Genomic DNA, 16,654 nt, shown 5'->3' with positions numbered 1-16,654 from the left:
GATACAAACGCTGTCCCCATAGCTCCAACTCCTGCTACCGCCATATTGTACAGTGTTTCCCTTGGATCACCTGGAGGTGGTTTAGATGCAAGGATAAAAGCATGTGTCGCCATATACCCAGCTTCTGGTGTCTTAGGGATGATGTTTCCTCTTGTATCTATCGACATGAAGGACATGTCGAGGTTTTGGACCAAGTGTTCTCTTTCTGCTTCGGGTATGTGTTGCAGCCTTGATCTTGCTCTGTTCCGCGCCTCCCTGTGGCTATCACCCGAAGTTCTAGATTGTCGACTTAGATCTGCCCTCCTCCTGCTAGATCCAGAAGCTGCCTCCTTTCTTCTGTTTAACTCAGCTGTCTGTTTTTCCAATTCTCTCGCAGCTCGTGCGAGCCTATATTGATATGCTTGCAATTCCTCTGGTGTGGCTGTGGTGGCCATTGGTTCGGAACCGTTCATAGCTCTCGTGGCTCTGTCCCATGCTGCTTGCGAAAGCTGAACTCTGTCTCGCGGCTGCGGCCCGACGTATTTATTGCCCAGGCCTTGTCGCAGATTGGAGGGATCGACGTATGGATTTCCCAGATCATCGAAAGCCTCAGATGTTTCCTCTTGATCTTCAATAGCATAATTCTGATGATAGTTTGTACCCAGATCTATGTTGGGTTTGGTGACATCATCATTGAGATTGATGAAGACCTTGCCCACTGTGATAGATTTGTCGATGAAGTCGTAACTGTCGGCATCGCTTGAACCATCGCTTATATATGAGTCCGCAGATGACTCAAACGACATGTCGCCGAAGATCTTGGCGAGTTTCTCTCTTGCTCTGGTGCTGACGTAGCGTGTCGCCGAAGTTTCTTCTTCTCCTGACTCGGTTGACGATGCATAGCTTGAAAAATCGGAATCGACCGCCGACGATCCCGACGAAATCGGAATTTCGACACGATACGATCCCTCCTTCTCGACGCGAAAGTGAAACCTTCCGAACGTCATCTCCATGGGCTCCGCCAGATACGCATATGCATCCAAACGGGAGGGTGGGTGAGGAACAAAATCGACAAGACCAGCAGCGATCTGTTTACCTTGATCCATTGTGTTGCTTGCGGTTGACGATGTCGAAGATCTTGAACGTGCCATCGAGATCAGATCCTTACGCCTCTAGTTCCCACAGACGGCGCCAATTGACAAGGTATCAACTTGTCAATGCCTATGGATTGTAGGCTAGGGTTTAGTTAGAAGTAGATGGCAAGTAGATCTCGAAGGTTTCAGCCGAAAAGTACTCGACGATTATGAAAACTAGGGTTTGTAACAATGATTCGATTATCTCTTCGTCCCTCGACTCCCCCTTTATATAGGAGGTGGAGCCAAGGGATTCGTGCTATACACGTTACAGAGTCCGGGACGGTTTCTAACTCATCCCGCCAGATTACAAATAACACTTCCTATTACAACTCAACTTTCCTTAATATATCTTGGGCTCCCGAATCTTCTTATTCTTCGGGTAGTGGGCCTTCAATAAACCCCGGGTACTATCTTTGGCAGGCCCATTTGGGATGCCTATGTCAGACACAGAGGAGGCCGCTCCACACGATCGGCTCCGTCATGATGGCAAGCGCTACGTCACAGAGGGAGAAGTGAAGAACATAAGATATCAGCGACCCCTCTCTGATCACCTCCTCAACAAGTATGTGAGTCAGTATGACCAACGCCGACGATCCAGCGATGATGATGAAAGAGATCGTCTGGCTAGAGAAGCCAGAAGACATCGTCGGCACGATCGCGATGAGGAGGAGTACGAGCGCCGTGCCAAGGAAAAGTCAGGGGAGCGAGACGACGAGGACAGGCACTGGGACTGCCCCTTCTTCAGACACTGCTGGGATTCAGGAATGAGCCGATTGCCTACAATCGGCAATTGCCCAGAATGCAACCAGAAGAAGAAGGAGGCAGCCAACGTGTCCGTGTTCAAACGTCTAGGGCCTCTCCCACCACAAAGCAAACGCGCTGAGTCCCCTCTGCTGGAAGATCTCGAGGATTCAGAAGACGAGGGAGAAGAAGAAGAAGACAGGTATCACCGGCCAAGGTGGTGCCCTGATGGGCTCAGCCGTTCCCAAAGGCGCAGGGTTCAGCGATTGCGCGGCTTGGAGGAAGCCGAAAGGTTATACCTGCATACGCTAAGGAAGGCGCGACCTGATCTGGCTGCGAAAGTTTGGCGGACCCTGGATAAAGAGGGTCGACCACGGAAAATGGAGTGGCGCCCCAAGCAAAGGAGAGCCGATGATGATACATCAGCTGGCACAAATATGGTGTTCATCCTTCCTTCGGAGGTTAGCGCTCCAGGATTAAACGATGCACTTAAGGTGGACGACAGCGAGTGCATCAACATGACAAAGGATGAGGTTGGGATGGTCTTGTCCACCGGCCTGACCGAGTAGCAAGAGCAAACCGATGAGCAAATGTGGTGAGGCCGATCCCAGCCGATCCTTGGGATCGGCCCCCAAGGATCTATGAAGGAACATTACAGAGCCTTCATTGAGCGCTTCAGTCAATATGGAGGCCGATTCCAGCAATCGGCCAAAATTATCTTCACCACATGTTCTGCTTGTGTTCAACATCGATCTACTGGGCAGCGGTCACGTCGACGGATGAAAGTCAACATGAATCCTAATGGAGCCGACGTGCAAATACAGTGCCTAGGCTAACCACAAAGCCGATATCTGCAGTCACCTGGCAGATTCGGCTCGGGGGGCACCTAATCATCAGATGAACAGGTGCAGATGGACATGTGCGCAGCGAAATATTGGGGGCTGATAGAAGGGCCGATAGAAAAATCGGCCAGTAAAATTTTTTTTGCAGTTACCCGATATACAGCCGATGCAAGGGCATCGACTTTAGGACTAAGGTACAAAGCCGATGCACAGTCATCGACTCTAGTACAGTTACACAAGACCAAGACTTACTGGTTATGTGCTCAAGGCTCACATTTTCGCCAGGATGGTTTTCAGTTTGGTGTTTCATCTACAACATCGGTGTTCAGTGGAAGAAAGCTGATCAATGACCTGTGCATCCTCGCCGGTATTCTCGCCTTGATTAAGGCTCGGGGGGCAGCTAACTTGGTAGATGCTCTGTTTTGGGATCCGATTGGAGTTGCATCGGCTGACCCTGCATCGTGATCTTCTCTGAAAGCAGTGAGGTGTTGCAGGAGAAGATTGCTAAAGCTACGGAGAGGAGCCGGGAAAGGAGGCCGTCGGCTTTTACAGGTTTTGGACCGTCCTGTTGCTGCAAGAAAAGGGAAGAGACTGGATTCTCAAAATAGCCGATGATGGTCAGGGAAGTGCTTGGCTGACGGTCTGATCGATATTTGAGTCCGGCTTCATGGGCGTCTAAAGGAAAGGGAATCCGATACGTTGCTATCGGTCTTGGTGTGGCGAGCGGAAGGAGTGAAATTGGATTAATTGAAAGATGAATTGAAAGAACAATTTTCATTAATTCAAAGGAGCGGCTTTACAAGAAAGAGCCGATGGCTCTCAAAAGAGGGATCTGGTGCCTAGTGCACTGCTACTGCTAGTCCTACTCTACTAGTCGTCGCTGTCCTCATCGTCGCCATCGTCGAAGTCGTCGGCGCTGCTCCCAGGAAGGTCCTCGTCGCTCCTGCCCCAGCCCACGGCCGGAGCTTCGTCTTCCTCATCATCATCATCATCCTCGCTGTCTGCCCAAGAGCGGAAGCGCTTTGTCGGCGGGTACCCGATGGAGGAGGAGGATTCATCCTCCTCCTCTTCCTCCTCGTCATCATCATCGTCTTCACTGTTCGCCCAAGCGCGGAATCGCTTGGCCGGCAGAAGCTTGGCGGGGGAGGAGGGGCCGCCCTCCTCTTTTTCTTCTTCTTCCTCTACTTCTTCCCCCTTCCCGTCGGAGGAGGTGGGTTTCACCCAGGGATGGAGGTCGTCTTCGCTTTCGCTTATCAGCTCCCCTTCGATGAGGAATTTGAGGTCGTCTTCCCCATCGGTCAGAGGCAGGTCGCCCTCTGGCACGTGATCAGAGTTCCACTCCGGCTCGCTCGAGGAGAAGGATTGGAGGGAGAGGCCGGAGGAGACGGAGGAAGAGGAAGGCATTGCTACAGGAGAAGGGGGTTTTTGGTGCCGATGGCTAGAGCAGAGGAAGGAGATGAAGTGGGTTAACCAATCGGCACGGTTAAATAATAAGGAGCCTAGTGGAGATTTAATGCCATTGCAGTTTCCGAGGGGGTGATGCTAAAGCTGTCAGATTTTACAGAGAAGTTGAGAAGACAGGGCATCATGATGAAGGATACTGCAACAGTTCTGCTCTGCCACGACATGACCCTTCGAGGGAAAAACAGAGTGGTTTTGAAATTATCATTACCAAAACCAGGGGGCATGTGTTATCACCAGATTTTGGCCAAATCAGGAGGTGGGCCATAAGGGAGATGGGCTTGGAAGATTACAGGTGGAAGATCTCTGAAGCGGCCTTGCACGAAGAATTTGGGCTAGATTGCCCGTGTATCTTTAATTATAGTAGATCGCATCTTAGATTAAAAGATAGAGTTGTACTCGTGCACGGTTAGGTGCACGCCTAAATTAGAAAGTCCCCTGGACTATAAATATGTATCTAGGGTTTACGAAATAAACAACAACCAACGTTCAACCACAAATCAATCTCGGCGCATCGCCAACTCCTTCGTCTCGAGGGTTTCTACCGGTAAGCATCATGCTGCCTAGATCGCATCTTGCGATCTAGGCAGCACAAGCTTTATGTTGTTCATGCGTTGCTCGTACTGAAGCCTTTTTGATGGCGAGCAACGTAGTTATCATAGATGTGTTAGGGTTAGCATAGTTCTTCGTATAACATGCTATCGTGGTGCAACCCCTGCATATCTAGCCGCCCTTACACCTATCTTAGGTGTAGGGGCGGCACCCCGCTTGATCATTATTTAGTAGATCCGATCCGTTACGGTTGCTCCTTGTTCTTCAAGGATTAGTTTAATATCTGCAATAGTTAGGCCTTACAAAGGGTTGGAGGATCCAGCGGCACGTAGGGTGTCGTTTGCTAGTCCTAGACAGGATGTTCCGGGGATCAACCTCGTGTTGGTTTTTAGGCCTTGTCTAGGATCGGCTTACGATCACCGTGCGTGGCCGCGAGGCCCAATCGTGAGTAGGATGATCCGATTATGCGGTGAAAACCCTAAATCATCGTAGATCCCATTAGCTTTATCTTGATCAAGCAGGACCACCATATATTCGTGCACCTCGTACGAATCATGGGTGGATCGGCTCCTTGAGCCGATTCACAGGATAACCTGAGAGCCGATCGAGGCTCGTATTTAATGATTACGTGTATGCCATGCAGGAAACTAAGCGAGGCATCTCCATCACCTTCCTGACCAGGTATAGGTCAGGTGGCACGCCCTTGCATCAGCATCGGACGTGTGTACCAGAGGCTTTGCGGGCCGTCGCTCGGAGGGACCAGGGCCAGCCGCAACCCTAAGTTGTTCCCGGCTCTACTGTGTTGCCCGTCGCTGCCCGCCGGTGGGTTTTGACCGCAACAGATAAATCTAACCACAGCCTTAAACTCTGAGATCCTGCTATCCCTCCTGCATCGATATACCAATGGGGGTTCAGGTTGCTGTCACTCCGGCAACCCCACAATTAGCAAACGAATACAGGATGTATTCCCCTAGGTCCATAAAGGTGAAGAATCATGTAGTCGACGTTCACATGACACCACTTGAAGAATAACACCACAACTTAAATATCGAACCATTGAATATTAATCAACATAGTTCACTACTAACATTTAGACTTCACCCATGTCCTCAAGAACTAAACGAACTACTCACGAGACATCATATGGAACATGATCAGAGGTGATATGATCATGAATAACAATCTGAACATAAACCTTGGTTCAATAGTTTCACTCAATAGCATCAATAACAAGGAGTAATCAATACCGGGAGAGTTTCCCCTACCAAACAATCAAGATTCAACCCTAGATGTTACAGCGGTGACGAGGTGCAGCGGTGGAGATGACGGTGACGGTGGTGGAGATGATGGTGATGATGATCCCAATGAAGTCCAGCTCGATGGTGGTGACGATGGCGTCGATTTCCCCCTCCGGGAGGGAATTTCCCCGGCAGATTTCAGCCTGCCGGAGAGCTCTTTTCTCTTTAGTGTTTTCCGCCCCGCAGAGGTGGCTGTGTCTCTTCGCGATTATTCTCTGGAGCTTAGGTTTTCGGGGAGAAGAAGTACGCGAAAGAGAGGCGGCCGAAGGGGGCTGTGGGCCCCCTCCCCACAAGGCGGCGAGGCCAGGCCAGGGCCCGCGCCGGCCTATGGGGGGGCCATGGCGGCCCTCCTCGGCTCCTCCTTTTGGCTGGCTCATTCTTCTGGAAGAATAAGATCTTCGGTGTAATTTCCGTCAATTGTTGATGTCCAGAAATATTGCATTCTGACGGTGCTTTTTCCAGCAGAATCCTGACTCCGGTGAATGATCCTCCAATAATCATGAAACATGCAAAATAGTTGAAATAACATAAGTATCATCGCTAAATATGAAATATATCAATGAATAACAGTAAATTATGATATAAAATAGTGATGCAAAATGGACGTATCAACTCCCCCCCAAGCTTAGACTTCACTTGTCCCCAAGCGAAACTGAACTCAGTAAACAAGACCACATGTTTATGGAGTGAAGAGTCGATAAATAAAATACGGACAAGAAGCATCATATTAATTCACAAAAGACATTCTAGTGAACAAATTCCTCATATAATTCAACTTGAAACAAGTAGAAGGAAATCACAAATAAAGGTACATAGGAAATCATAATTGGTGATGGCAAACTTTGTTCTTGGTAAAAGAACAGTTAACAGATTGTACTTATCTATTGAGCAGCGCTCTTATATTAAAGCTTATAGCAAAACTTGCATACTCAATCATAATAATCCCCTCATAATCATCGATAACCTTCAAAGCTATATTCATTCAGATAAAACTTGTACTGAACAAGGAAGAATAAAAGGCATGATTAAATAAATCACAATATAGATCGTTGGATCACAACAACTCAACTGCTTGCTTAAGATGGAGGGAAATAGGTTTACTGACTCAACATGAAAGTAAAAGAAAGGCCCTTCGCAGAGGGAAGCAGGGATTAAATCATGTGCTAGAGCTTTTCAAGTTTTGAAATCATATAGAGAGCATAAAAGTAAAGTTTTGAGAGGTGTTTGTTGTTGTCAACGAATGGTAGTGGGCACTCTAACCCCCTTGCCAAACAGACCTCCAAAGAGCGGCTCCCATGAAGTACGTTATCTCTACCAGCAAGGTACATCATCCCTCTTCTCTTTTGTTTACACATGTACTTTAGTTTATTTAAGGATGACACTCCTCCCAACCTTTGCTTTCTCAAGCCATGGCTAACCAAATCCTCGGGTGCCTTCCAACATTTCACATACCATGGAGGAGTGTCTATTGCAAAATTAAGTTGCTTACTGATGAATCAGAGCAAAACATGTGAAGAGGATTATTAATGAGAGTTAATTAATTGGGGCTGGGAACCCCGTTGCCAGCTCTTTTTGCAAAATTATAAGATAAGTGGATGAAGCCACTAGTCCATTAATGAAAGCTGCCCAACAAGATTGAAAGATAAAACACCACATATTTCCTCATGAGCTATAAAAGATTGACACAAATAAGGGATGATAACTTTTGAATTGTTTAAAGGTAGCACATGAAGTATTTACTTGGAATGGCGCAAAATACCACATAATAGGTAGTTATGGTGGACACTGATGGCATAGGTTTGGTTTAAGAGTTTGGATGCACGAGAAGCATTCCCTCTCAGTACAGGTATTTGGCTAGCAAGGTTGATTAACAAGCATAAGAGTTGAGGGAAACAAACAAATATACATGTGATAGAACCAATCATGCATCTTCCTTGTAAGCACAAACAATTTTAACTTCAGAATACTAAGCTAGGAACTAACAAGAAAGAAAGATAATGAAATAACATATCTACATGTATTTCCTCTTTTCTACTTAAACTCAAATTGTTGTTGCTATTGACCAATGCTAAGTTTGCCAAAACCAAATAGATTTACTCAATGCTCCCAAAGTGATACCAATACTTAACAACAAGATCAATCATATAATAGAGATTGCAAACTAAAATAAGATGTGCAATATATAAATGATAGAACTTCTCATTAATATTCCATAACGATAACTCACACCAAGGGATACATAGATAACTAACTAAAGGGAGATACTTCCACACTGCAACCATCTTATATGATAACTTCCCTACTCATGATATGACACTACTTGACAGTAAAAGGTAAAAGATAGTGATGATGTGATACCGCGGCACCCCCCAAGCTTGGAAGAAACCAAGGGGGTGCCAATACCAATGATGAATTACTCCTTCGGTGGTGATGAATTCTTCCCATCATCAGACTTCCAAGGAAGGGGCTCTCCATCAACAAACGACATCTTGGTCTCCGGAATCCTGAAACTAGTAGCATAACTTATGTGTTTAAACCTGTTTTCATACTCACAATTTTGATTTTGAACATCATAGAGTTGAGCTTGGAGTTTGTTGGTAGTGTCGTGAAGCGAGAAGATATCGTCCCACAGCTTTGCAGTCTCCTTCTTGTGTCCATCAATAAGTTCAGACACAGTTCTGTGGAAGATATCCACTTCACGCTCAGCCATCTTCTTGTAGTTGAAGATCTCTTGTTCTAATTTCTCCATCCTGTCCTCCAAACTTCCTTCTCCTTTCGGACCCTGGACATCTTCAATCTACAACTCTCCATCTACGAGCAGAAATTCCTTGGGGTGCATCTTCAGCTCGTTCATGTACGGGTTGACGACGTCCTCAAAGAAGCTGTCCTTCGGAGTTCCCGACGAAGACATGCTGGTTCTAGATCCGACGCAGATCCTGGTAGAAAACAGCTCGAAACAAAACGCGACGAGAAACGATATACAGACCTCCAGGGGTCCGGGGGATTATATAGCAGAAATTTTCACGACAAAAGGAAAGTACCAGGTCGAACCAGAGTCGGAGAGGGACACCGAGGAGCCATCCTCATAGGGCGGCGCGGCCAGGCTGGGGCCCGCGCCGGCCTATGGGGGCACGCCCTCGTGCGCCTCCTCCACTCCGTTTCGATCTCGTAATTTTTCATATTTTCTGAAAATAGCAAAAACATTGTTCAGAAAGTTAAACGCGGACTTTTTATTACCAGTACTGTTACCTATTCAAAGTCGAACTCTGCAGAACTGTCAATTTGGCCTTTGATGAAAGCTTCCGGAGTTACCACTTGAATAACATCAACATCTTCATTATAAGAATCACCAGAAATATAGTGCTTGAGCCTTTGTCCATTCACTACTTGTGTGGCATCACCTTGCAGAGAACTAATTTTAATTGCCCCTGAACGATACACCTCCACAATGACATATGGTCCTTCCCATTTTGAGAGCAATTTCCCTGCAAAAAATCTGAGACGAGACCGATACAATAGGACTTTATCTCCAACATTAAATTCTCTTTTGATAATTCTTCTATCATACCATTTCTTAACTTTCTCTTTAAAGAGTTTAGCATTTTCATAAGCTTCACTTCTCCATTCATCTAGAGAACTCAATTGTAGCAATCTCTTCTTACCGGCAAGTTTAGGATCTTTATTTAGCTCTCTTACAGCCCAATAAGCTTTGTGCTCTAGTTCTAAAGGTAAATGACAAGCTTTCCCATAAACCATTTTATAAGGTGACATACCCATGGGATTTTTATAAGCAGTTCTATAAGCCCATAGGGCTTCCTTCAATTTACTAGCCCAGTTCTTTCTAGATTTATTAACAGTCTTTCCCAGGATAGATTTAATTTCTCTATTTGATAATTCTACTTGCCCACTAGTTTGAGGATGATAAGCGGAAGCAATCCTATGATTAATACCATACTTAGCAAGAGTTTTTCTAAAACCACCATGAATAAAATGAGAACCTCCATCAGTCATAAGATATCTAGGAACTCCAAATCTAGGAAAAATAATATCTAAAAGCATTCTTAAAGAGGTCTCACCATCAGCACTTTTTGTGGGTATGGCTTCCACCCATTTAGTAACATAATAAACAGCGACAAGTATATGAGTGTTACCTTCTGAAGAAGGGAAAGGTCCCATGAAGTCAAACCCCCAACAATCGAATGGTTCAATAACAAGAGTATAGTTCATAGGCATTTCATTGCGTCTGGAGATATTACCAACCCTTTGACATTCATCACAAGATAAAATAAACTTTCTTGCATCTTTGAAGAGAGTTGGCCAATAGAAACCTGACTGTGGAACTTTTTGCGCGGTTCTATCTCCGGTGTGATGTCCTCCATAAGCACTACCATGACACTTACTCAATATCTCTTGTTGTTCATATTCGGAAACACATCTTCTCAGAATACCATCCACTCCTTCTTTATATAAGTGTGGGTCATCCGAAAAATAATGCCTCAAGTCATAAAATAATTTCCTCCTTTGCTGAGCTGAAAAGGTTGGAGGCAAGTACTTGGAAACAATAAAGTTAGCATAATCAGCGTACCAAGGACTATCTCGCGAGCTCACCTTTATTACAGCCAATTGTTCGTTTGGAAAACTATCATTAACAGGAACAGGATCATAAGCAATATTTTCCAATCTAGACAAATTATCAGCAACAGGATTATCAGCACCTTTCCTATCTATAATATGTAAATCAAATTCTTGCAAAAGAAGCACCCATCTAATAAGCCTAGGCTTAGCATCTTTCTTTTCCATAAGGTACCTAATTGCAGCATGATCAGTATGAATTGTGACTTTTGAATCAACAATATAGGATCTAAACTTGTCACAAGCAAACACTATAGCTAATAATTCTTTTTCAGTTGTAGCATAATTTCTTTGAGCAGCATTGATACGTCTCCGACGTATCGATAATTTCTTATGTTCCATGCCACATTATTGATGATATCTACATGTTTTATGCACACTTTATGTCATATTCGTGCATTTTCTGGAACTAACCTATTAACAAGATGCCGAAGTGCTAGTTACTGTTTTCTGCAAACAATCATCTTCCACACAATACGGTTAATCCTTTGTTACAGCAAGCTGGTGAGATTGACAACCTCACTGTTTCGTTGGGGCAAAGTACTTTGGTTGTGTTGTGCAGGTTCCACGTTGGCGCCAGAATCTCTGGTGTTGCGCCGCACTACATCCCGCCGTCATCAACCTTCAACGTGCTTCTTGACTCCTACTGGTTCGATTAAACCTTGGTTTCTTACTGAGGGAAACTTGCCGTTGTACGCATCACACCTTCCTCTTGGGGTTCCCAACGGACGTGTCAACTGCACGCATCAAGCAAATTTCTGGCGCCGTTGCCGGGGAGATCAAGACACGCTGCAAGGGGAGTCTCCACTTCCCAATCTCTTTACTTTGTTTTTGTCTTGCTTAGTTTTATTTACTACTTTGTTTGCTGCACTAAATCAAAATACAAAAAAAATTAGTTGCTAGTTTTACTTTATTTGCTATCTTGTTTGCTATATCAAAAACACAAAAAAATTAGTTACTTGCATTTACTTTATCTAGTTTGCTTTATTTACTACTGCTAAAATGGCCACCCCTGAAAATACTAAGTTGTGTGACTTCACAACCACAAACAATAATGATTTCTTATGCACACCTATTGCTCCACCTGCTACTACAGCAGAATTCTTTGAAATTAAACCTGCTTTACTAAATCTTGTTATGCGAGAGCAATTTTCTAGTGTTAGTTCTGATGATGCTGCTGCCCATCTCAATAATTTTGTTGAACTATGTGAAATGCAAAAATATAAAGATGTAGATGGTGATATTATTAAATTGAAATTGTTTCCTTTCTCCTTAAGAGGAAGAGCTAAAGATTGGTTGCTATCTCTGCCTAAGAATAGTATTGATTCATGGACTAAATGCAAGGATCATTTTATTGGTAGATATTATCCCCCTGCTAAAATTATATCTTTGAGGAATAGCATAATGAATTTTAAACAATTAGATACTGAGCATGTTGCACAAGCATGGGAAAGAATGAAATCTTTGGTTAAAAATTGCCCAACCCATGGACTGACTACTTGGATGATCATCCAAACCTTTTATGCAGGACTGAATTTTTCTTCACAGAACCTATTGGATTCAGCTGCTGGAGGTACCTTTATGTCCATCACTCTTGGTGAAGCAACAAAGCTCCTTGATAATATGATGATTAATTACTCTGAATGGCACACGGAAAGAGCTCCACAAGGTAAGAAGGTAAATTCTGTTGAAGAATCCTCTTCCTTGAGTGATAAGATTGATGCTATTATGTCTATGCTTGTGAATGATAGGACTAATATAGATCCTAATAATGTTCCGTTAGCCTCATTGGTTGCTCAAAATTCGAGGCCATATCCTGCTAATGGTAACTCTTATGGTAGATATGTTTCACCTAATGAGGAAAAGATGTTAGAAATTGAAAGATCTACCAAGAGCTTTATGCAATCACAATATGAGCAAAATAAATTGTTTACTAAAACTATGAATGAACAATCTACCTTGTTGAAGAATATAGGAAATCAACTTGAAAATCTGAATATGGAGATTTCTGGGTTGCAAACTAAACTTGCAAATGCTGAAAACCGACTCTCATACATGTCTGCGTCACAATCTTCTTTAATTAATAAAATGGCTGCTAAACCTGAGGATATTGAAAATAAAATTGTTACTACAGCAAATGCCATCCAAGTTAGAATTAATGAGAATATAAGATTAATGGCTGAATTGCGTGCTAGGTGGGATAGAGAAGAAAATGAGAAACTAGCTAAAGAGAAGAATGTAGCTAAAGTTTGGACTATTACTACCACTAGTAATGCTAATACTACACAAGTTGCTGCACCTCCTACTATTATTAATAAAAGAATTGGTGTTAGCAATGTTTCCACTTCTAATGCAAAGCGCGAGAAACTGCCTGAAATTGCTAAAACTGCTGAAATTGCTTGTGATAAAACTGCTGAAATTTTTTCCAACCTTGGGGATGATGATCCCATTGCTGTAGCTCATAATGATTTAGATTTTGATGATTGCCACATCTCTGAAGTTATAAAGTTCTTACAAAAACTTGCTAAGAGTCCCAATGCTAGTGCTATAAATTTGGCTTTCACGCAACATATTACAAATGCTCTCATAAAAGCTAGAGAAGAGAAACTAGAGCGCGAAGCCTCTATTCCTAGAAAGCTAGAGGATGGTTGGGAGCCCATCATTAAGATGAAGGTTAAAGATTTTGATTGTAATGCTTTATGTGATCTTGGTGCAAGTATTTCCGTTATGCCTAAGAAAATCTATAATATGCTTGACTTGCCACCGCTGAAAAATTGTTATTTGGATGTTAATCTTGCTGATCATTCTACAAAGAAACCTTTGGGAAAAGTTGATAATGTTCGCATTACCGTTAACAATAACCTTGTCCCCGTTGATTTTGTTGTCTTGGATATTGAATGCAATGCATCTTGTCCCATTATATTGGGAAGACCTTTTCTTCGAACTGTTGGTGCTATCATTGATATGAAGGAAGGTAATATAAAATATCAATTTCCTCTCAATAATGGTATGGAACACTTCCCTAGAAAAAGAATGAAGTTACCTTTTGATTCTATTATTAGAACAAATTATGATGTTGACACTTCGTCTCTTGATAATACTTGATACACACTTTCTGCGCCTAGCTGAAAGGCGTTAAAGAAAAGCGCTCATGGGAGACAACCCATGTTTTTACTACAGTACTTTGTTTTTATTTTGTGTCTTGGAAGTTGTTTACTACTGTAGCAACCTCTCCTTATCTTAGTTTTGTGTTTTGTTGTGCCAAGTAAAGTCTTTGATAGTAAAGTTCATACTAGATTTGGATTACTGTGCAGTTTCAGATTTCTTTGCTGTCACGAATTCCGACCTGCCTCCCTGTAGGTAGCTCAGAAAATTAAGCCAATTTACGTGCGTGATCCTCAGATATGTACGCAACTTTCATTCAATTTGGGCATTTTCATTTGAGCAAGTCTGGTGCCATTGTAAAATTCGTCTTTACGAACTGTTCTGTTTTGACAGATTCTGCATTTTATTTCGCATTGCCTCTTTTGCTATGTTGGATGAATTTCTTTGATCCATTAATGTCCAGTAGCTTTATGCAATGTCCAGAAGTGTTAAGAATGATTGTGTCACCTCTGAACATGTTAATTTTTATTGTGCACTAACCCTCTTACGAGTTGTTTCGAGTTTGGTGTGGAGGAAGTTTTCAAGGATCAAGAGAGGAGTATGATGCAATATGATCAAGGAGAGTGAAAGCTCTAAGCTTGGGGATGCCCCGGTGGTTCACCCCTGCATATTCTAAGAAGACTCAAGCGTCTAAGCTTGGGGATGCCCAATGCATCCCCTTCTTCATCGACAACATTATCAGGTTCCTCCACTGAAACTATATTTTTATTCCATCACATCTTATGTGCTTTTCTTGGAGCGTCGGTTTGTTTTTGTTTTTGTTTTGTTTGAATATAATGGATCCTAGCATTCATTGTATGGGAGAGAGACACGCTCCACTGTAGCATATGGACAAATATGTCCTTAGGCTTTACTCATAGTATTCATGGCGAAGTTTCTTCTTCGTTAAATTGTTATATGGTTGGAATTGGAAAATGATACATGTAGTAATTTGCTATAATGTCTTGGATAATGTGATACTTGGCAATTGTTGTGCTCATGTTAAGCTCTTGCATCATATACTTTGCACCCATTAATGAAGAAATACATAGAGCATGCTAAACTTTGGTTTGCATATTCGGTCTCTCTAAGGTCTAGATAATTTCTAGTATTGAGTTTGAACAACAAGGAAGACGGTGTAGATTCTTATAATGTTTACAATGTGTCTTTTATGTGAGTTTTGCTGCACCAGTTCATCCTTGTGTTTGTTTCAAATAACCTTGCTAGCCTAAACCTTGTATCGAGAGGGAATACTTCTCATGCATCCAAAATCCTTGAGCCAACCACTATGCCATTTGTGTCCACCATACCTACCTACTACATGGTATTTCTCCGCCATTCCAAAGTAAATTGCTTGAGTGCTACCTTTAAAATTCCATCATTCGCCTTTACAATATATAGCTCATGGGACAAATAGCTTAAAAACTATTGTGGTATTGAATATGTACTTATGCACTTTATCTCTTATTAAGTTGCTTGTTGTGCGATAACCATGTTTCTGGGGACGCCATCAACTATTCTTTCTTGAATATCATGTGAGTTGCTATGCATGTCCGTCTTTTCTGAAGTAAGAGAGATCTACCACCTTATGGTTAAGCATGCATATTGTTAGAGAAGAACATTGGGCCGCTAACTAAAGCCATGATTCATGGTGGAAGTTTCAGTTTTGGACATATATCCTCAATCTCATATGAGAATAATAATTGTTGCCACATGCTTATGCATTAAAGAGGAGTCCATTATCTGTTGTCCATGTTGTCCCGATATGGATGTCTAAGTTGAGAATAATCAAAAGCGAGAAATCCAAAATGCGAGCTTTCTCCTTAGACCTTTGTACAGGCGGCATGGAGGTACCCCATTGTGACACTTGGTTAAAACATGTGTATTGCGATGATCCGGTAGTCCAAGCTAATTAGGACAAGGTGCGGGCACTATTAGTATACTATGCATGAGGCTTGCAACTTGTAAGATATAATTTACGTGATACATATGCTTTATTACTACCGTTGACAAAATTGTTTCATGTTTTCAAAATAAAAGCTCTAGCACAAATACAGCAATCGATGCTTTCCTCTTTGAAGGACCATTCTTTTTACTTTTATTGTTGAGTCAGTTCACCTATTTCTCTCCACCTCAAGAAGCAAACACTTGTGTGAACTGTGCATTGATTCCAACATACTTGCATATTGCACTTATTATATTACTCTATGTTGACAATCATCCATGAGATATACATGTTATAAGTTGAAAGCAACCGCTGAAACTTAATCTTCCTTTGTGTTGCTTCAATACCTTTACTTTGATTTATTGCTTTATGAGTTAACTCTTATGCAAGACTTATTGATGCTTGTCTTGAAGTACAATTCATGAAAAGTCTTTGCTATATGATTCACTTGTTTACTCATGTCATTTACATTGTTTTGATCGCTGCATTCATTACATATGTTTACAAATAGTATGATCAAGGTTATGATGGCATGCCACTCCAGAAATTATCTTTGTTATCGTTTTACCTGCTCGGGACGAGCAGAACTAAGCTTGGGGATGCTGATACGTCTCCGACGTATCGATAATTTCTTATGTTCCATGCCACATTATTGATGATATCTACATGTTTTATGCACACTTTATGTCATATTCTGCATTTTCTGGAACTAACCTATTAACAAGATGCCGAAGTGCCAGTTACTGTTTTCTGCAAACAATCATCTTCCACACAATACGGTTAATCCTTTGTTACAGCAAGCCGGTGAGATTGACAACCTCACTGTTTCGTTGGGGCAAAGTACTTTGGTTGTGTTGTGCAGGTTCCACGTTGGCGCCGGAATCTCTGGTGTTGCGGCGCACTACATCCCGCCTCCATCAACCT

Source organism: Lolium perenne, chromosome 5, assembly GCF_019359855.2.
Source record: "Lolium perenne isolate Kyuss_39 chromosome 5, Kyuss_2.0, whole genome shotgun sequence".
Lineage (NCBI taxonomy): Eukaryota > Viridiplantae > Streptophyta > Magnoliopsida > Poales > Poaceae > Lolium > Lolium perenne.
This window is presented reverse-complemented; position numbering follows the sequence as displayed.